We start from the raw sequence: 21526 nt of genomic DNA on the forward strand, positions 1-21526 counted from the left end.
AACTCCAGTGTTCTTCATATGTCCCCCCACACATACAAAAAATCTCATTTTAAAATAATGATAGAATAAAAAGAAGATATACAAACATCAAATGGCATAAAACGCTCTGAACAGACGAGCTTCCAAGGCAGAGTAATCACTCAAGGACATGGGATCCCCTGGCCCCCTTCATAAAGGCCCCTGGCCTCAGACTATTCTGTGAGTAGGGGACTGCACCGAGATACCAAACCAGCTTATGAGACATGACAGTGTGCTGGTGACTGGGATATAATCCCTGGATACAAATCTTGTGAATACTCATAACCAGTTTCAATGGAGAACACTGACATAAAACTCCCTGTCTGAATTACTTCTATGATTTATCGTGCAGTTTAGTGCAACTACAAGATAGAACCGATTAGTAGTAAGAGCTCAGTAAACCTTATGCTTTATAAGTGTTTGCAGTGCTATGAGATGTAGAAAAATAAACCGAAATACACTTAAATACAAGTACTGTATTAACTATTATGTAAAATAAACTACAGAGTGCACTCTGCAAAGTGTGCTTGCAGGCAAGAGATGCAAGAATGCATGACAGAGGAATAGAATAGAATAGAATAGAATAGCTTTTATTGTCACTGTTACAAGAACAATGAAAGGCTGTTTGACATTTCTCCATGTGTGTGAAGTATTTACACAATCACAGACAAATTTACATTTACACAAGAACGATAAGTTATACATGCACCTGCAAACATACGGATACACCCATACAAACATACACGCACATGCATACATGTATGTATAAATACATGCATGCGAACATACAGACGCATGTCTCCACATACACATACATGCATGCCATGGCTCGCTGACTGGGAGTGCCGACCTGAGCTCCACAGGAATGAATCCAAAAATGTTACATTTTAATGTTTCAGATCATCAACAAAATGTTCATATTAGACACAGACAACACAAGTAAACACAACATGCAGGTTGTAAATGTAGCTATTTATTCTTATTAGAGTTATAATTCAGCCCATCGGAGGGTTTTCAAGTCTGAACCGCCTTTTTAAGCCACAGCATCTCAGCCAGTTTGAATAGACCAAAGTCCCTCAGAGGTGAACTGGCTGATCATTGAACACATGTTGGTGACATTGATGGTCAGGGATGCAGAGCAGATGCAAAGCCACAGCAAACCACAAAGAGAAGCCCAACAAAGAACCTGGTGTCTGTATTTTTAGATTTTAAGGTTTTTTGATGAAGACAAAAACAAGGACAGCTTCCTCCAGGGAGAAGCTAGAAGCTGCCTCCTGCAGCTATAAATAGCAAGGCTTCAGGAAATCTCACTCTATGTCAGGAGTATGGAAACTGATGGGATGGCGTGCACCCTGCTTAATATTTTGGAGGACTAATTGCAGCATCTCAGTCATCAATGAGGAAGTAAAGCAGGAAGCCGATCGATGCACTGTGATCGATGATCTAGGTATAAAGTAAACTGCCTTTAATGGTAAATATTATTAATGTATATACAGACCATAAATATTTAAACAGGCACATAGTTTTGTTCTTTAAGGTTAACAAAACCATGATAACGGCGTCTACGTTACAGGACATTTCAATGTGAATAACTGGTAAGTGCTCTATTCTTAGGAAACCGTGGCCTTTCTGTCGGTTTGGATCTGCTGATGAGCCTTTGGTCTATATAAATAGACTGACTATGGCATAATCGTGACTTTTGTCATCACAGAAGTGATGGGAACATTCAAAGACTAAAAAATAAAGCTGTGGAAGAGCAAATAGTGTGCACAATTCATCTGATCGCAGAGAAGCAGTGAAAAACCCACAGAAAGTAAAAGATAGACGTCCTAAAAACTGGTGCAATTCAGTATAATATCATTGCATGTTTTGTTGCAATGGAGCAAACAACAACAGTACACTACTTTGCTGGGACTAAAGTATCTCTAATATAACATGGATGCTGTAAAATGTGATTGTGACATCCTTGACGTATGCACAGGAGTACAGAAGTAAAACAGCAGGAGTGTTAGCTCTACAGAGGAAAAGACACGCCTGTTACGTCGCTTACTACCTGCTTCTTGTCACCACATCGCCCGGTAGGATGGTTTCGACTCTCTCTGTAAGTGTACATCTCACTCTAGACTCTGGCTAACCCATTCTCTCCTCCCTCCGCAGCATTCCTACCAGCCCACCTATGGCTGTGCCACATTATACTGTTCATGGTAATACTGGTTTAATGTTGGGCAACGATAAAAAAATAAAATATCGCGATAGAATATGGGTAAAGTGCGCATGCGCAGTGCCTTTGTTTTCATACACACATGGTGGCGATAGAGAATGAGAAGGGGGAAAGCGGATCGTTGAGTGAAACACATGAACCAGAATTGGTTTGTAAAAATGCTGCAACTTCAGTGGTGTGGAACTGGTTTGGTGTTTGTCCGTCAGATACACAACAAAGGACTATTTTTTTTGTAGAACATGCAAGCGGCCGTCGTTATTGCCATATTTTTCGGACTAAGGTGCTCTTAAATCTGGGAGTAATCTGGGTCCTAAACTCCGTCCTTCAGGACCCAAAGTCAAACGAACACTGCGACATCACTGAGAGTTAAAAACGGTCTAAATTCTTTCATCTTTAATAAAACGATCAGTGTTGCTGCTTTACCAGGTGTAACTATGAAGTTTAACATCCAGGCATCCATGAAAACAAAATTTATTATATTTAACGGACTTAGAAGTTAACAGGAAGTTAGCAGGAAGTTAGCGGAAGGTAGCTCACTGGTTTTGCTAGTGGCTAAGCATGATATAGCATGTTCTGACTGAGAGATTTCTGAACAAATTAAAACGTACAGCTCTGCTATCACTTCCAACATAAATGAAGACAGAAAACTAAACAGCAGTGATGTTTGTAGGGTTACTGAAGTTGGGCTAGCTGCTATATAATGATGTGCTACGTGATCGCTAGCGACACAGCTATGTTAGCATAAACACAGTGAAGCTGGAGGACGAACACTAACACTTTTCCACTCGATAAAAGTTAACGTGAGGGTTCCTGATGGTTAGAGACAAATGCAATCGCATGGCAGGATGCTGTAAACCACAGGTGTCGAACTCCAGACCTCGAGGGCCGGTGTCCTGCAGGTTTTAAATGTGTCCTTGATCCAACACAGCTGATTCAAATGGCTAAATGACCTCCTCAACATCTCTTGAAGTTCTCCAGACACCTGGTAATCAACTGATCATTTGATTCAGGTGTGTTGACCCAGTGTGAGCTCTAAAACCTGCAGGACACCGGCCCTCGAGGCCTGGAGTTTGACACCCCTGCTGTAAACCATAGGTGTCAAACTCTGGCCCGTGGGCCAAATTTGGCCCGCAACCTAATTACATTTGGCCCGCGAAGCCATACCAAATTACTATTAGAGCTGGCCTACTGGTATTATACAGCTAATATATATATTGTTTAGTATTAAGCTTTGCTTGTTCCATATTCAGTTTTTCAGCAAAACGTGTTTGAGTCCATAAGAAAAGATTCATTCTTATATCTGGAGGAATAAATATATTTCAATAAATATTAACGTTAGCCCGCGACTTTGTTCCAGTTTTGAATTTTGGCCCACTGTGTATTTGAGTTTGACACCCCTGCTGTAAACGGACCAAACTTCAGTCAGGAGAACAACTGAGATAATCCATCCACAATACGAGGTTAGTCATTAATATACTGCAACAACATGGGAATAGAGCCGCTGCCAGAGAATTCAACATTAATGAATCAATGGTAGAGAAGTGGAGGAAGCAAGAAGAATGAGTTTAATAAAGTTTGATTTATCTGACTGCTTTGTTTCGCTTAATGTGCCTTATAATCCCCTGCAGCTTATGGTCTGAAAAATACGTACTGCAAACGAAATCATTTGAAGAACTTTACATTAGCCTTGAGAATAGTTAGCTTCATAACTTGGCCAGCTCCAGGCCTCGAGGGCCGGTGTCCTGCAGGTTTTAGATCTCACCCTGGGTCTACACACCTGAATCAAATGATTAGTTCATTACCAGGTGTCTGGAGAACTTCAAGGCATGTTGAGCCATTTAAATCAGCTGGACACGTCTAACACCTGCAGGACACTCGTGGCCTGGGTTTGGACACCACTGCCATAACTGAATACTGAAAGAAACTACAAGTCACGATCAGCTTCCTCATCAAGAACATCGTGAGAAGTCAGTGCAGCTGAGCAGACTTACTCAGGAGGAGTGGTAGAGAAGGACTGAAGAATGGCCACATCAATTCTCCCTGTGCGATAACACAGGTGGATCCTGCAAAACGAGTGTGTTGTCTCTAGTACAACATATAACAATTCTGGGTTTATCTCTGGACTCCATCTCTTTTACATCACTCTGTCAGAGGCCATAGCTGTGAGTGCCTTCAATCGGGCATACTGGGCATTTGCCTGGTGGGCCGACAGTGATTCTTCGTATTTATGGGTTGATGGGTTTTGTTTTGTTTGTTTGTTTTGTAACGGCATGAGCAATGAAAGGTGATGGATTGGCCAGATGCTAGCCGATGTGTAAAAATAACTCAGTTGTTTGGTGGTGGCTATGGCAGAGCTTCCACAGCCCTGCTCACAGCATTCCTGACTCTTTTTCGCCTGCACAAAACAGTCCCCTTTAGATTATACCTTCGGCTACTGGGTATGATGGCTCAGCCATCCTGGTGGTCTGGCTTGGCTGTTTAAGAGGGTTTCAGCGCTGGGTGGTTTCTTCAGGCGCTTCCTACTGTTCTTGTGAGGATTGACAATACCACCATGGGGGCTTATATTAGCCATCGGGGAGGGATGCATTCACGCTAATAGCAGCAAACATTTCCTCTCTCTGAGTGCAACACATCCCAGAGTCAGAATGGGGAATGAATCTGCGAGGCGTTGTGTTATATGGTGATTGGGCTTTGCATCCAGCCACTGTAGAACAGCTTCAGCTGGAGCTTTTAGCCACTACATAGAGCAATAATCTTCACTAAGCTTGATCTTAGAAACACGTTCCATCTGGTGGACATTGGGGAGGTGACGAATGGAAAACTGTTTTCAACACTTGGACATTTCAAGCGTGCCGGGCTGACAAATGCCTCAGTTGTTTTCCAGGCTTTAATCAATAATGTGCTCTTTGTATGTGCACCTGTTTGACCTGCAGATTTTTTTCCAGAGAACAACTAGAACAGGAAGCAAGTCAGAGTTCTTCAATGACTATGAGACACTAAGTCTAGTCTTGGTCTTGGTAGCCGGGGATCCGTCCGCCATGGCCTCTGATCCTGGCTGCCACGTGGCACACATTGCATGCGACCCCTATGGCGCCCACTGCAGGTGGTGGGCCTGCATAAGAATGGGCCCATGTCCCTTTTTCGGGTTGTGCCCAGCCAGGCCCCATGGACCAGTGCCCGGCCACCAGATGTACAGCTTCTGGCACCCTCCCCGGGCCTGGCTCCAGGGCAGGGCCCTGGTAACCCTATCCCAGGCAGGGTGAACTGTTTCCTTGATCTTGCACTCATAGGGGTCTTCTGAATTAAATTGAATTGAGGAGCAGACACAGACTGTTTTATATGAGATCCTTCTCATGCACTTCAACAGTCTTATTCATCATCCAGTCTTAAATGATCCTGTTATGACCAATGACTGCTCGACTGTGTCAAAGAGCTACTTCCACAGTGTGGAGAAGCCATAATTCTGACTCCACGCCAAATAAAAGGGGGAAACCCTCCCAGGGATTGACACCTAACAGTTAAATAGTTAAAGGATTAAACTTCTCTTTCCTTTCTTTAAACAAAAAGATATTTTCAAAAAACTATTCAAAGGTCCCAAATATCTTATTTCACTCAGGGGAGGAAGGCAGACGAGAGGCAGCTGTGTCATTATGGCGTTTGTATCCTGCTGCTACTGGGACCAGTTACAGTTCCTTTCACTAACACACACACACACACACATTCTAGTTTTGATATCTTAGTGAGGACACCTAGTTGACATGATCCTTTTCCTAGCCGCTCACTGTAACCATCAATAATGGATGGTTAACGCTCAACCTAAACCTAACCATAACCTAACTGTAACCCTGACACTAGAACCACATTGTGAGTCTCAAACTCGTGAGGCACTTTTGTCCTCATAAATGACTGTTGGTCCCCACAAGTATAGTAACATTCCAATTCTTGGTCCCCACAGAGACATCTAAACAGGTACACACACACACTTTCATGTATTTTTGTCCACAGTATAAAAGCTGTTTGGGGCTGGGAGGAATTAAGTCCGTCCATGGCAACTTTCCCCGACTGCCTTCCACATTCTTTGAGTGCTTGCCTTGTCTGCTCGCTCTGGCGCTTTAATGACTTCCTTCAAATGGTACCAACACTTCAGCAACGACTGCAACATCATTTTTTCCATCTTCACAGTCCTGGAAGCATTGGACAGTATCATCTAATACATGGAAAATATTAAAACAGCTCAGCTCACAAAAGCAGGGAAACTTTGGGTGCAAACATGTGGAGACCACTAATTCATTTACTGCATGTTGCCTCTGCTCAGTGTCTGCTCAGTAGAACATGGATCTACATGTTCACTCCTGCACTGGCCAAAGCTGGTAGTGGTACTGCTTAGACTCTTTGAGTGCTAACATTGGTGCTCCAATCATTTGGTCTGGCTCTAACGGTGTGATTCAGACTGAGCAGACCTGGTGCATTTTGAATCAAAACTGCAGAGTCATTTTACTATTATTTAATAAGGAAGAACAGAGAAGAGTCCATGACCACGTTATATCAGTAAAGATGTTGTGTCTGCATGAGAGTAGACTGTCTCTGCAGGCAGCATCACACCCAAACACAGCAGACAGCCTGTTCATCCTGAGCTCGCCAAGGTCACCAAAGGTCAGGCGGACAAAAACCTGCAGTCTTAACAAAGCCACAGGCAAAGACACTCTTTATTATCAACTATCTAATAAAACACAAAACAGCCAAGAAGTGAATCTGCCATGAATTTCACAACTTTACAAGCTAAGAAATAGACACTGAGCTTTATAATGATTAAATATGTTAAATAGATATTAAATTAAATATAGATCCTGATAAATGCCTCGTTAATTTTTCATCATAGAATTACTGTTGAAACAACCCCTTATCCATGTTTGATGCCCTGCAATGGACTCACAGCCAACTGTAGAAAGCAGCCCAATCAGAGGCACTTTTTCTTTGACCCAGTTTATTCTAAGTGGAGATATTATCTGAATTTCAGGAGTGGGACCACACCTCATTCTCGCCGCCTCAGTTTATATATGTCCCCTTCACCAATACCTTCTGTTCTCATTTTCATGCCCCCCAGGAGCCGCTGCCGGTCCTCTTTGAGGCCTTCCCCACATTGCAGCACCAGTACACGGTCCCTCATCCATCATCGTTCATCGTAACTGAGGATGTGGTCCCAGCTAGTGAAATTGCTAGTAAAGATGTTAATGTGATGAACTCACCAGCTACTGGCTCACTGACATCCAGTACAAGAAGGCCAGGCTTACCAAAACATACAGTTTGATTTGTGCGCTCTGCTGCTGCTGCACACAAATACTGTCCAACACAAGGAATTCAGCCTGGATTTACACTCTTCCCAGTGTCCTATGGCAGGTCAGCTCTATCACAGGCAAGGACAGCTCTGACGCTTCAGAAGTGTTATCAAAATAAATAAATAAATAAAATAGAAATAACATAGTAGTTTGGATCAAAAGCCAGACTAAAATAATAAGTTTTAAGACGCAATTTAAAAGACTGCATGGACTCGGAGAGACGAATATAAAGAGGGAGGGTACTCCAGAGTCTGGGAGGTACGACAGCAAAGGCCCGATCCCCTCTGGACTTCAGACGAGACCTCGGTTGCGTCAGGAGCATTTGATTGGAAGATCTAAGTGCCTTATTAGGGATTTACAAATGGAGGCGCTCGCGTAGATAGCTGGGAGCTAAATTGTTTAAAATTTTAAAGGTAAGCAAAAGAATTTTGAATATTGGTACGATAATCAACAGGGAGCCAACGTAGGTTGGCTAAAACTGGTGTGATGTGGGCATAATTTCTAGTTCCAGTTAAGAGACGCGCAGCTGCATTTCAAACTAACTGGAGCCGGTGAATAGAGGAAGGTGGGAGGCCCGAGTAGAGAGAATTACAGTAGTCTAATCTGGAAGTGATAAGACCATGAATGAGTTTTTTAAGGTCCTTCAAAGGGAGGTATGGCTTTGCTTTAGATATCTGACGCAGCTGGTAGAAACTGTTTTTTACCACAGAGGAGGTCGATTTCTTGAGCTGTCCAGGAAAACACCAAGGTTTCTAACAGTGAGTGAGAGATGGCTACCAAGGGGCCCTAAGGCATCAGTAAGTTGTTCCAGCGGGGTGTGACTATCAAAAACTATAACTTTTGTCTTATCCTCGTTCAGTGTGAGAGACGTGACCACGTTTGGACCTCATTTAGACAGTCAAACAGGGGTTCCAGAGACGTAGAGACATCTGATGTCAAAGGGAAATAAATTTTTATGTCGTCGGCGTAGCAGTGAGAGGAAATGTTATATTTTTTAAGTATTACTCCCAAAGGCAGCATGTACAAGGAAAAAGAACTGGGCCGAGCACAGATCCTTGAGGCACACCACAGTGAATTTGTTTTTAAAAACTGAAGCTGGCCCTCCACCTCTGTCAGTGGACTGGGGTGAGCTTAGAAAGGTGAATCGGGTTGGTTCTGAGAAAGAAAAGAACTCACCAGGGCAAAGCCAAGTTTCAGTCAAGAATAAGAAGTCCAGCCCGGATGAAAGAATCAGCATACAGAGTCCTAAAGTTGGCAGCATGGTGTTCAGAAAACAGCCTGGGACTGGGAGGTCATTGTCAACGTCAGGAGGCACTGACTTGGCCCCCCTCTACATCAACGGGGAGTGTGTGGAGAGGGTCCACACCTCCCGGTTCCTTGGTGTCCTCATCTCTGCTGACACCTCCTGGACAGACAACATCTCAGCGGTCGTCAAGAAGGCCCAACAGCGGCTGCACTTCCTGAGAGTCTTCAGGAAGTACAAGCTGAACTCCAACCTGCTGCTGACATCACGGTATGGTACGGCAGCTGCACTAAGGCGGATAGAGGCTTCAGAGTGTGGTCAAGACAGCACAGAAGATCATCGGCTGCCCTCTCCCCTCCCTGATGGACATTTATTCCTCCCGCTGCCTCAGCAGAGCAGCAAGCATTATCCATGACAGCTCCAGTCCGGTTCTAACCTGTTCAACCTGCTTCCCTCAGGGAGGCGCTACAGGTGCATCAGCAAGGAGACCCACAGACTCACAACAGTTTTTTCCACCCGTAACCTGAACTCACACATGATAAACACAGTTCCACCCCCCAATGTAGGACCTCTACACACAGACTACACAACTATCATCACCACAGTGCAACACTTAATTTAGGTGCAGTAACCCACACTGTAATATATAGCACTATGTTTTGTTTCTATATTTGTAGATAGTGCTGCAGAACTGTGCAACTCACCCCCTTTCTTTCCCACGTCTGCACTGAATAGGAGATGCTCTGAAGCTTATTGTGCATGTGTGTAGTGACAATAAAACGCATTCTATTCTATTTTTGTTCACATGCTAAGTTCAGCATTCAAAGTCTTGGTGTAATGTTTGAGTCTTCTCTGAGTTTCAACTGTGTAAAATCTTTATCTCACTCCTAACATTTCTAAACATGGTCTCCTCTGCTGAACTGGAAGAAATTATCAATGCGTTTCCATCATTGCATTTAGATTAATGTACTGGCCTCTGTGCTGGATTAGAGAAACCACCAAGGCTCTGCACCAGTGTACAGCTGACTCTGTCAATTCTTTTAAAAAGCACTTCAAAACCTTTTTGTTTAAACAGATTTTCTGTTGAGAAGTTTTTTAAAAATTTTAAAACTACAGGTTTATGTTATGTTGGCACTTAATGGGGTTTTTTGTGATGGTTTGTCTGTGAAAACGTCCTCACAATCACTAAAAACCAAAGAACACCGCCCCCACAGTAAAGCGGTGGAAACATGGGTCACTTTTCTGCTAAGAGCACAACATGACCTCCCTGCATGGAGGGGCCAATAGACAGGACCACGTATCGTACTGTGACGAGGAACCTTCGTCCCATGAAGATGGATGTTCAAGCATGACGATGATCCAAAACATCGTGTCGAGGTAACGAAGCAGTGGATGAAAATAAGAGTGGCCTATCGAGTCTTCCACTCATCACCTCCAGCTGGTGACGGCAGATGGCTGCCCCTCACCGAGCCTGGGGTTACTTCTTCTTCTCTGTAATGTTGTAGGGTATTTACCTTATAAATATGAAATATATAAATATGAAATATGTCAAAACAAAGCAGAGACAGCGATCAGTGATAAATGATTCTCAGTGCTGGAGATAAGGATGTACGGTAACCTTCAACATTACACATCCTGTGGACACATACTGTTTGATCTATTGTTAGCATAAAGACGCTGACAGGTGCAGATGAATGAGCCCCTGATTTCTTCAGCCTACAGCAGACAGACTGTCAGGAGTTAGCTGCAGGACTGCAGAGCGTATGCTTGGTTTCATGTTGTGTTGTTGTTTTTAGCCTGACAGATGCCAAATGATCTGTCTGATCAAACGGGCGATTGTGGAAGAACACAAGCGCTTTGTCCTCTGGAGGCTGCTGACCTTCTCTGGCCACACAAACTGCTACACACTCACACACTGACATTAACCTGTCACTGTGGTACACCACTCTATACTTCACATATCTTGGTTGTCCTCATTTACACGACAAACACTTAAATAGACACACACAGTGACACTGTACGCCACCCCGAGAGGCCCAGTGTGGCACGCTACTGGTGTGTCACATGCTCAGAGTCCAAACAGCCTCTGTGAACCCACACTGCTGCAAATATGTCGCCAGCACCTCCAGATTCAAATCAGTGTGTCATTGAACAACAGAGGTTAGCAAAGGTGTCCCAGTCCAAATATGGTGTAACAGCAGGAACATGTGGGACATTCCTTTCTTATGACTTCATAAACTCAGCTACTGGGAGATTAATCCAGCGTGGTGTGGCAGCTTTGATCGTAGACCAAAAATGTGCAGTCCAAAAAGATCACAGCGTAATCAAAACAGGCCGTCCTTTGGCGTCCACCGGGCAGTGTTTTGTAAATAATATGTGTTTATCATTTATATGGGAATATAAAGAACTAGTTTTAGCTGTTCTACATAAACAGCATATCCCAAATATCATCAAAACAGAAAATTAGAATAAGAGCTTTCAAATCTAATTTATTGGCACAATTATTTCAATTTACTTTGCTTTGGAAACAAATGTGCTGTGAGGGCTGTTTAGATCACATGTTACATAATGAAGTAATGAATGTCATTTCTAACTGTTTGATTTTATAAAGTATGTTTGATAAATGTGAGGTCACGTCCAATCTGGAAGAGACATGTTAAAAAATGACCACGGCCTGCACGACTTCACATTTGATGTTATAGTCAGTGTGTACTAGTGATGGGATTTCCAGCTCTTGTTAGAGAACCGGCTCTTCAGGTTGTTTTGTTGCAATAATTTACATTATTATTAACAATAATATAAAATTATGCACAAAAGGAATTACTAATGTAAAAAAAAAAAGTGGTTTTATTTATATATGTTTATATATAAATATATGCGGTGGCCCCTAGAGACAAAACACGTACAAACTCCAAAACACATTTCTAGCATGAACTGAACTTCCAAAGCAGAGCTACTAGATCACCTAAATTACACAATTGAAAGCATGTGTGTATTGTTTGTGTATTTATACACAAGCACTCATATATATTCAAATAATTTAAAAAAAAAGTTCATTTACCTGTTACTACCACACACCAAATCCGGTCGTTGGTACTTGCTGGCTTGTGTAGCCACGAGGTAACAAAAGCTCAACACTGCGCCCAGCATCCTGGAGCACGTCTGTTGTGTTTTGTACGTGTTTTGAGTTTTTATGTGCTTCTGATTTTTTACGTGTTTTGGAGTTTGTACGTTTTTTTACGTGTTTTGGAGTTTTTACGTGTTTTGGAGTTTGTACGTGTTTTTACGTGTTTTGGAGTTTTTACGTGTTTTGGAGTTTTTATGTGTTTTGTCTCTAGGGGTCACCGTAAATATACTTTTATTTATTCACTCCACATAAAATGTAATAAATAAATCATATAATACAAAAATCAACTATTCACATTTAAACTTTTAACTATTTAAATTTTCAGCTTTTTCCTTTTACAAATTTAAAGTGAAACAACACAAAACACTGCAAACCACAACACAATTAAATAGATTAGGAGCCGACTCGCGTCGTTCATGTCAGAGATCCGGCTCTAAGAGCCATTTCGTTCGCGACCGACCCATCACTATTGTGTACATGTTTCTATTACAGCAGTGCAACAGTGTTCAACCCAACGTATCTCTGTGAAAGACAAATAACTGCAGCTGAATAAAAGCTTTATTGCTGCCTAATTCATTGCTACGTGTACCTCCGTCCAAGATAATGGATGGTTTGTCATCTGCTGGTGTGTCTGCAGGACAAGCATGTAATGGGATCAGTGGGGATACATTCATGGAGGAGAGGAGAATGAGACAGACCTAATGCTAGCTAATGAAAGGACAGCAAACTAACACAGAGGAAGAGGTCAAGGCAGATTTCTTTGCAGGGTGAGATGAGGAAGGGAGGAGAGTAACCACTGTGATCACCCAGAAGAGAATGACTCAGGTCTGTGTCCAGTCTCCCCAAATCAGCATGACACAGCAAACTAAGCTACATAAATCTCTGAATTACCAGCTGAGCCACTAATCCAGGCGGTATGACACTCGCCAAACTGCTAGTTCTGTGATATTTTACCACCGAGCATAAAAGTGCTTACAGGAAAGGCCAGGAAAGAATAAGCCATGAATACAGAGTTTAAATCATAAGAATATTTTATAACGTTTAACATTACGCAGAAGCATTTCATATTCATGAAACGCTTTCAATTAAAAGAAAACATCGAAACAGGTAATACGGACACGCCCAACATGCTCAACACCCACTTTAGTACTTCCTACTCAGCAGTTTCAATTACTGGTTAAAGCAAATGTGTTAGAAACTTAAAGCACGTAAAGAATCTGCTCAAGTCAAACAAGACATCAGACACACATCACCAAGAAGGCAAGTTTAAAGCAGTCCTACAGAAAGGTTTCAAAACTCACTCCCACAGCTTGATTCCAAGGATGTTAGATTCCTATCGGGCCTTTTCTACTGTTAATGTTTAAGCTATATGACAACTTTGTTTGTCCACTGTCAGCATTCGAAACAACTTCTACAGGGTTTAATGGAGCACAGATTTGACTTTTTACAAAAGCACTCAAAGAGCTGTAGTAATGAAGAATTGTATCACAGTACGTTTTGTCATATCCTGTCTAAGATGTTTTTTCTTGCATGAGCCTAAGCACTCATTTATACTCGTATCCAATACAACTGATTTCGGTTTTATGCTTCCTAAAACCCTTAAAATTCCTTGTCAACGTCTTTTAGTTTAACCAATCCTAAAGAAAATCAAGCATTTCAGAAGCATGTTTTTGTTTGTTAAGCCATTGACCCATGAATCACTGAAACATAAAAAAGGCACTCAAGTCAAGGGATGAACCAGTATTGTGTCTAGCACGTACATAACAGACTTAGCAAAGAACCAATTTTAAACTGTATCTTTTAAACTGTGCTCTCAAACACATTTAATTTCTTACAAAATGCCAAAGACAACATAGTTTGACAGGCACAATAGCATCTCTGCAACAGCGTGATTCCCAAACAGCTGTCTGGGAGGCTGTAAAGAAATCATTGTTACAGAAGGGAAACGGAGAAAAGGCTGAACACTGCCAAATGGTTCAAGAAATGTCTTTCTTTGTAAGAAATTACATCTTTTTCAGTTCTTCTTTCAACTCTTGGTACCCCTTCAGCTTCTCGTGTTCCTTCTTCCTGATGCAGCTGTCGTTCGGGACCACTACATCGATCACTACGGCCGTCTTCTTCTGTTTGTCTACCACAATTTTGTCCGTCTGTATCTGGAAGTCCCACAGGATCTTAGCTCGGTCATTCTCCACCACCTTTGGGGGCATCTCCCATTTTGACCTCGGGACTTCCAGGTTATACTCGGCACAGATGTTCCTGTACACTATGCCGGCCACTTGGTTATGGCGTTCCATGTATGCCTTGCCTGCTAGCATCTTGCACCCTGCTGTTATGTGCTGGATTGTCTCTGGGGCATCTTTACACAGCCTGCACCTGGGGTCTTGCCTGGTGTGATAGACCCCAGCCTCTATGGATCTTGTACTCAGAGCTTGTTCTTGTGCTGCCATGATTAGTGCCTCTGTGCTGTCTTTCAGTCCAGCTTTGTCCAGCCACTGGTAGGATTTCTGGATATCAGCCACCTCCTCTATCTGCCGGTGGTACATACCGTGCAGGGGCCTGTCCTTCCATGATGGTTCCTCGTCTCCCTCCTCTTTCTTGGGTTTCTGCTGCCTGAGGTATTCACTGAGCACTCGGTCAGTTGGGGCCATCTTCCTGATGTATTCTTGGATGTTCCTTGTCTCATCCTGGACTGTGGTGCTGACACTCACCAGTCCCCGGCCCCCTTCCTTCCGCTTAGCGTACAGCCTCAGGGTGCTGGACTTGGGGTGAAACCCTCCATGCATGGTAAGGAGCTTTCTTGTCTTTATGTCAGTGGCTTCTATCTCCTCCTTTGGCCAGCCTATTACCCCAGCAGGGTACCTGATCACGGGCAGGGCGTAGGTGTTGATGGCCCGGATCTTGTTCTTACTGTTCAGCTGACTCCTCAGGACTTGCCTGACCCTCTGCAGGTACTTGGTGGATGCAGCTTTCCTGGCGGCCTCTTCATGGTTCCCATTCACCTGCGGGATCCCCAGGTACTTGTAACTGTCCTCTATGTCTTCAATGTTGCCTTCTGGTAGTTTGATCCAACTGCTCCATTCTGTACTCTGCATCTGTAGCCAGTCTTGTCAAAGACCTCACTGAGAGGGTTCAGGCCTATGCAGAACAGCAGCGGCGACAGAGCATCTCCATATGGGTTGCATCCTACTCCCATATGCTCTTCCAGTATTGCTCCATCTCCAGCCTTGGTGGGGCTCTTCTCATAGTGTCCCCCTGCCACTGAGAATATACCTTGAACTGTAGATTACTCTTAGTTAATTCTCCTGCCTTCTATCTCTCTGGTATGGTCCCTTCAAGCGGCTGGCCAAGGCTTTGAGTCGTTGCTTGGCAGTTTCCAAGGCCTCAGGTATGGGGAGCTTGCTGTACTTCTTAGGCACCTTCTTCATCGCACCTTTCTGCAGCTCTGATAGTTGGCTAACATCCCTTCGTGCTCCCTTGGTCTTTCAATTCAATTCAATTCAATTTTATTTATATAGCGCCAAATCACAACAAAAGTCGCCTCAAGGGTTTAGCCTTAGTGTCCTTCTCCATGGGAGGCATTGCTACTTGAGATTGTTCATGTTGCAGCCAAGAACTTCACTGATAACTGCTGCCATGGTGTAAATCAGCTGGTTGGTTCCAGCGATGGTCACACTAGGGACTGTCCACTGCAGTAAAAACTCTGCATTATCACTCCGTTACCTGCTGCAAGCACTGCCACAGTCTGATTTTCTTTCATCACTACCTGAATTGTTTGACTAAAAGGAAAAAGAAATGGCAGATGTCCTTCTCTACAGGGGAGAACTGTTGGCAAACTGTTCACCACCCCCCAACCGCCCTGTCTGTCATCACTCCACTAGCATTGCTGTTTGTAATTATATTCACTCCACTTTTACACACCTGTACATAATATCCTAAAAGCCACAAATCAACTAGAACCCTGCTCTGTTTGGTAATGAACTGTGATAAAACAAATATCCCCTGCCTATGAAAAACCATAGGCTTCCCAAGGGAGTCATGAGTTCATAATGTTCATGTTCATAAACACTGAAAGCTGACATGGAGTAGGTCCCAGGCCCTGAACTCCATAAGCAAGAAAATGGATTGATGTATAAATACACACACACACATATATTAGGGGTGCAACGACAAACAAAATTCACGGTTCGGTTCAGTTCGATACTTTGGTGTCACGGTTCGATATTTTTTCGATACAAAAAAAATGTTCATGCCTTTTTAATTTGTCATTTATTAAAATTATAAATATATATTTTAACTCAAATGTACAGTTTTTAAATTTAATGTTGCTGAAACAACAAAATAATAATAAAAAAATCTATCTGATGGAGGAATCACCCATCTTTGGAAAAGAGAGTTTATTACAGAGAAATGGCTCTTTCAAAATAAAAGCTCTACTATATGCTTCTTCTGGGCTATATTCTCAGCAGCATATTAAAAATATCAGGTCCCCATAAGGAGAATCCTGTGCTAACGGCTGTCTAAATGACTCGGGTAAAGTTTGCAGCATGGTGCTTGTTGTTTTGTCTGCTTCCACTTGTCTTTGCACCAGGATGATGTCGGAGTAAATGTGCAGTCATATTCGTTGTGTTCCCACTAGTGCTGTCAGCGTTAATCTGAAATGACCTTAACGCCACAACACGGCAAATCTCCGTTAATGAGCGACCGCGGATCGCCCCGTGCGTGGGGCTAGACGGCCAACACGTTAACGAGCTAACTGCGCTAACACACTAGTTCCCACCCATGTAATTGAGCATTGCGTGGCACATCCAACATACTGTTTTACTTTAGTCCATGACGCGCTTACCTTCAGGGTCATACGTCACATGAAGACCAAAATAGTTCCAAAGGCCAGATCTGAATGAGGGTGGGGGATAGTGATGGCCCGCTTGAAGCTGATGCTCCGGAGCATGTGTCGAAAAAAACAACACACTGGTTCAGAAGCACTGTGTCGAGGCTTGCTTCGTTTGGCAAAAGTCACGTGACCAGTGACGTCCAAAGCTTCATTACGCACGTAACTGCTTTGGTACCTGATTCAAACGGATATAAGGAAGTGAATCATCCACGGGATTCGTGGAGTGTGTTGATGGTGACAGAGAGCGAAGAGGTGATCATTCCACTGACAGATATGGAGCCAGCGAGGAAGAGAGGACGTTCTGGCGTGTGGGAATATTTTGAGTTGATTTTGCTCAATTTATTTTATCTGCCGAAGTGAAAAACCTGAAATGTCCAAAATCATGTTTTCATAATGTAAATATCATTACAGCATATGACTTTAGGAACACTTCCATGTGAATTAAAGCTGATGAAGACTACAAAAATGTATTTGACACTATACGTACATTACATTGCTACAGTTTAGAAAATCATTTTGTTTATTGTTGTTAGGTGATAGTCTGCAGGACCCAGGAATACCTGCATATCTACCAGCTTGCAGTGTGGTTCCTGCACTCCACAGCCTCTTCTGTTCCATGCAAGTGGATTTTCTTCAGGGCAGGAGAAACTATTTCTAAGAAAAGAAACAGACTCAGCCAGCGCACAGTAACACTAATCCTCTTTTTAAATGTAAATAACAAAAGGGCTACCTGACATAGATCATGTTTTTACTTTGCAAGTTCTTGATTAGGGGTGGGTTTTGATTATCGCTTTTCTGATTACAATCCATGCTAAATTGAATAAAGTGATATTGATTCATTACAATCCTGTGTCGATTTGTAAATTAACGTTATTATGCCTGAAACGCCAGCATCTCAGGTTAAACCTCACAACATGTCGTCATGATCAGACTTGTAATATTTCTGACTGAGGCAAAACTTTCCAGATTCCAATCAAATCGGATCCTGTATCGAATCAAAATGATTCTACAAATCAGTGACGATGCAGCCGTACTCAGCTTCCTAAGCATTTTCCCTTTCCAGTTCACAATCAATCCCACCCCTAGGTCAAAAATATGTATAGGAATTGGCCTCATCTAATATTTTGTATGAACCTGTCCAGCTGTCCAGTGATTAAACGACAAGTAGATGGAGGCAGGACTTCACAGCAGGGGCATACTCCATAATGTGCTGTGCATTATCATATGTATATTATATATATTGCTCACTTATTGTATTTACCAACATCAAGGAGTTATGAGCAAAGAAAGGCCACACCATAGTGCATGTTTAAATAGGGAAAGTTTATTGATCAAAATGTATTACGCAGATACGCATTACATTTTTTTCAGCCCCCCAATCGAGAAAACAAAACCAATTACATGTTCAAAGCAACGGAACGGTGGCCCAATATCAGAGAGAACTCCACTCTTGAGTGAGCAGCGATGATTGAGCAGTCCGTTTTATTTTGCAGATTCAAGCTGCTCTTCAAAGTTTTCACCACCAGATGTCACCGGAGAGGACTGTGTTGAAAAGCTTCGAGTAATGAACCGTTTTTCAATACAAGCTTCAGTGCTTCGGAAAGCTTCATTTGGCCATCACTAGTGGGGGAGGTTCAGTTTGCCATGTTGCAACGAGCTTAGCTTCGGTCTGCTAGCTTGCGCTGCGCTCAGTGGATCTGTGCTCGACAGTGCAGCCTAGGCGGAGTAGTCGAACACAGATCCACTGAGCGCTCAACACAGACAGCATCTGCAGAAGGAAAGTTGATAAAATAAATTAAAAATATTGTATTGTTCGATACACATGCGTACCGAACCGAAAGCACTGTATCGAACGGTTCAATATCGATACGAGTATCATTGCACCCCTAATATATATACATATATATATGTGTGTGTGTGTTTCTGTGGTTCAGCATTATGATGTTGAACCACATCATAATGAATAAATGGATAAATTTCCAAAATCCCGGAGCAATGCAAATTAGCCGGTGAGAGGTAAGGAGCTCTGTCATTGGTTAGACAGTCTTAGCTTTGCACCTATACCAAAGGCCATTCAGCCTCTGTGTTTACACTCTGCCTACACAGATGTTGGACATGAGACGACACAGGAAAAGGATTTTTGATGTGAGGTTTTTATTGAGATTTTATTTCTTTTTTTTCTGATTTGAAGTATTTATTAATGGAATAATTATTTATTTTCAAATACTGATTTATAAATTTTTTTATTTTCAATTAAATTACTAGATAATAAATTACTTTTGTATTGAATAAATAAAATAACTTAAAAATGAATTTGTAAATTAATATTTTATCGCACAATTCATTGTTTAAGCAAAGAACTTTTTATTTCGATGCGCTGGATCTTCTGGTCCTCTGCACATAAGTGGATTTCCATTTAGACTTTATATAGACAACAACTCAAAGTGCTTTACAACAAGTCACATTCACCCATACGATCATCTAGTGCTGTACTTTAAACACTTTAAACACAAACACAGATACTGTGGGGAGAGGCCACAGAGGCACAGGGAGAAAACTCACACAGAAATCCAACAATTAAAGAGGAACCTTCTCGATGTAACACTACCATCCTGCAAGATGACCTGGTCCTGGGCCATCTTAATAAGCATGCTGTGCACAGTAGTTTCATATTCCTGCCAGAACAAACACCAGACAGTTTGTACACAAGGCTCAGATTCTCGCTTTGCCAGATACAGACAATAGTTTAAGATCCTAATGTCTCTGCACAGCTCTGTATGTACTGAAATATCCAACCTCAGATATTTCCTGCTCACTCTCTGCACCGCCTTAGACAACAAGTAGTTCATGCTATACATAGCATTGACTTTTCATTCCAGCCATGTGCACTCATCAGGGCATCAGTGCTGCCGTAGTAACCACACTAACACTTCCTTGCACCTGTTGAAATGGCCTCAGTCTGATCGTGCCCTGAACAAACTCACCTTTAACATCCCACACACGGACTAAATATGTGCGTGTCAATAACACGTGACAGGAGAACATGCTGGTTGTCTGTCATGGGGCTGAATTAGAAACAGAGCAGGAACTACAGTTTGTCAGATTAAGACTGATCAGGTCCAACATCCGCTCCCAGCACTGATTTACACGTTTGGTGTCACATTGAAGGAAACGCCTACTGGCACAACCTGCATGTGTTAAACTGCTCCTGCGTGTAAACAGCGTGTCACTTACGGCTTTTTGCATCACAAGGACGCGCACTGGCGTCTCAGGGTGACTCAGATGTTTGCTGAATGAGGTGTAGACCGGACTAGGCGGGACTCATTTCACCAAAACACGAGCTTTTCCACCCACCAGTGTTTATCTGTGTGCTTATTTTAAAGAATTATTCCATCGTTATCAAATACGAAGCATTACACGCACGTCGAGCCGTTTCTGCTGAGTCAGACACCAGTGCTCCCGTGTGCTGATTCTCGGGTCCATCTTAAACTGGTGTGTTTGCGAATGAACTTCGGTAAAACGTTACAACGTTACCGGGCGCGCAGAGGGTCTCGGAGGCGTGTCGTACCTGTCGGGTGGTCGCGGGCTCCTCGTTCCCGGTGGGTGAAGGTGTTTCTCCTTCAAGCGATGCTGGGGTGACCGGAGAAGAAGCCATGTCCCCCCGACATCACCTCTCACTAAGCACCGCTCCTACTGTGACTTTCCTCGGTGTCCTCCAGCTTGCAATACGCTGCCTGGCGCAGTTTGCACGGACGGTGGACCGGTTGCGTCGCTCGTTTCCTGCGCGATCAAAGTGAGTCTTCGGCTGCACAGTGCAGCCACTGTCCCTCCTCCGGCCGGCGGACTAGTCCAGGCGAGGCGGATGACGTTGTCCCGGGTCTCGCTCGCTCTCGCACATGCAGGACTTGGCCCAGTCTGTCTTCTTCTGCCTCACTCTGCGCTCTGCTTTTCACTTCATGTCTTTTTGTTTTGTAAGGTGGCTAACACGATCACTCCTCTTCTGCCTGCAGGACTCTGTGACTGCTCTGTGCTGTGGCAGCACACTCCAGCCTGATAGTTCATTTTACAGCTTTTGGCACTGCGACGCTCTCCTCGGCTCGACAGACACAATCTCACCATGTCGGCACAATATACTGAGTGCAATCCATAACATGATTTTATCTCACTGTAACTTTGAAATCGACCAAATGTTGCGTAAATGACGTGTCACGTGACTTGAGCACATGCACACCCCCTGTCCTCACAGCAGACATTCATCTTAGCCCCCCCCCGTGTTTTGAGATCATTGCTGCAACAAAAAGTTGCCACAGATATTTCTACATGAAACGTACTGAATCAGTTGGCACATATTTAATATATATTAAATATAATATAATGTTGTTTTGTTGAGTGGCTGAAATAAAGCTGAATCGCATCACAGGAACGACACAGCCCTGTTCCTCCAGGCTGTTAACCTGTGAATCAGCAAACATGTGTGATTTATTGTCATTCATTTGCTGAACAAACTTTCCTCTGAACTTTGACCCTGACAATTCAATTCCATTTTATTTATATAGCGCCAAATCACAACAAAAGTCGCCTCAAGGCGCTTCATAGATACAGAGAAGAACCCAACAATCATATGACCCCCTATGAGCAGCACCCTAACCATGGATTGGAGAAGAATGTGAGATGGTAACAATGAGAGCTC

General features: G+C 43.1%; 1 protein-coding gene and 1 long non-coding RNA gene across 2 annotated transcripts in view; one reads left to right on the forward strand and one right to left on the reverse strand.

Annotated features, from left to right (window-relative positions):
* LOC145425130 (uncharacterized) overlaps positions 1-21081 on the reverse strand; it is a 124349-nt gene extending 103268 nt beyond the window's left edge. The window contains exon 1 of the long non-coding RNA XR_013905798.1: positions 20405-21081. This is a non-coding gene — a long non-coding RNA (uncharacterized LOC145425130). The remainder of the gene's footprint in view (positions 1-20404) is intronic.
* Positions 1-21526, forward strand: part of LOC113011595 (NACHT, LRR and PYD domains-containing protein 3-like) — a 604422-nt gene that overhangs the window by 60221 nt on the left and 522675 nt on the right. The gene's annotated exons all lie outside the window — the stretch shown is intronic.

The sequence above is a fragment of the Astatotilapia calliptera genome, chromosome 3, assembly GCF_964374335.1.
Source record: "Astatotilapia calliptera chromosome 3, fAstCal68.1, whole genome shotgun sequence".
Taxonomy (NCBI): Eukaryota; Metazoa; Chordata; class Actinopteri; order Cichliformes; family Cichlidae; genus Astatotilapia; species Astatotilapia calliptera.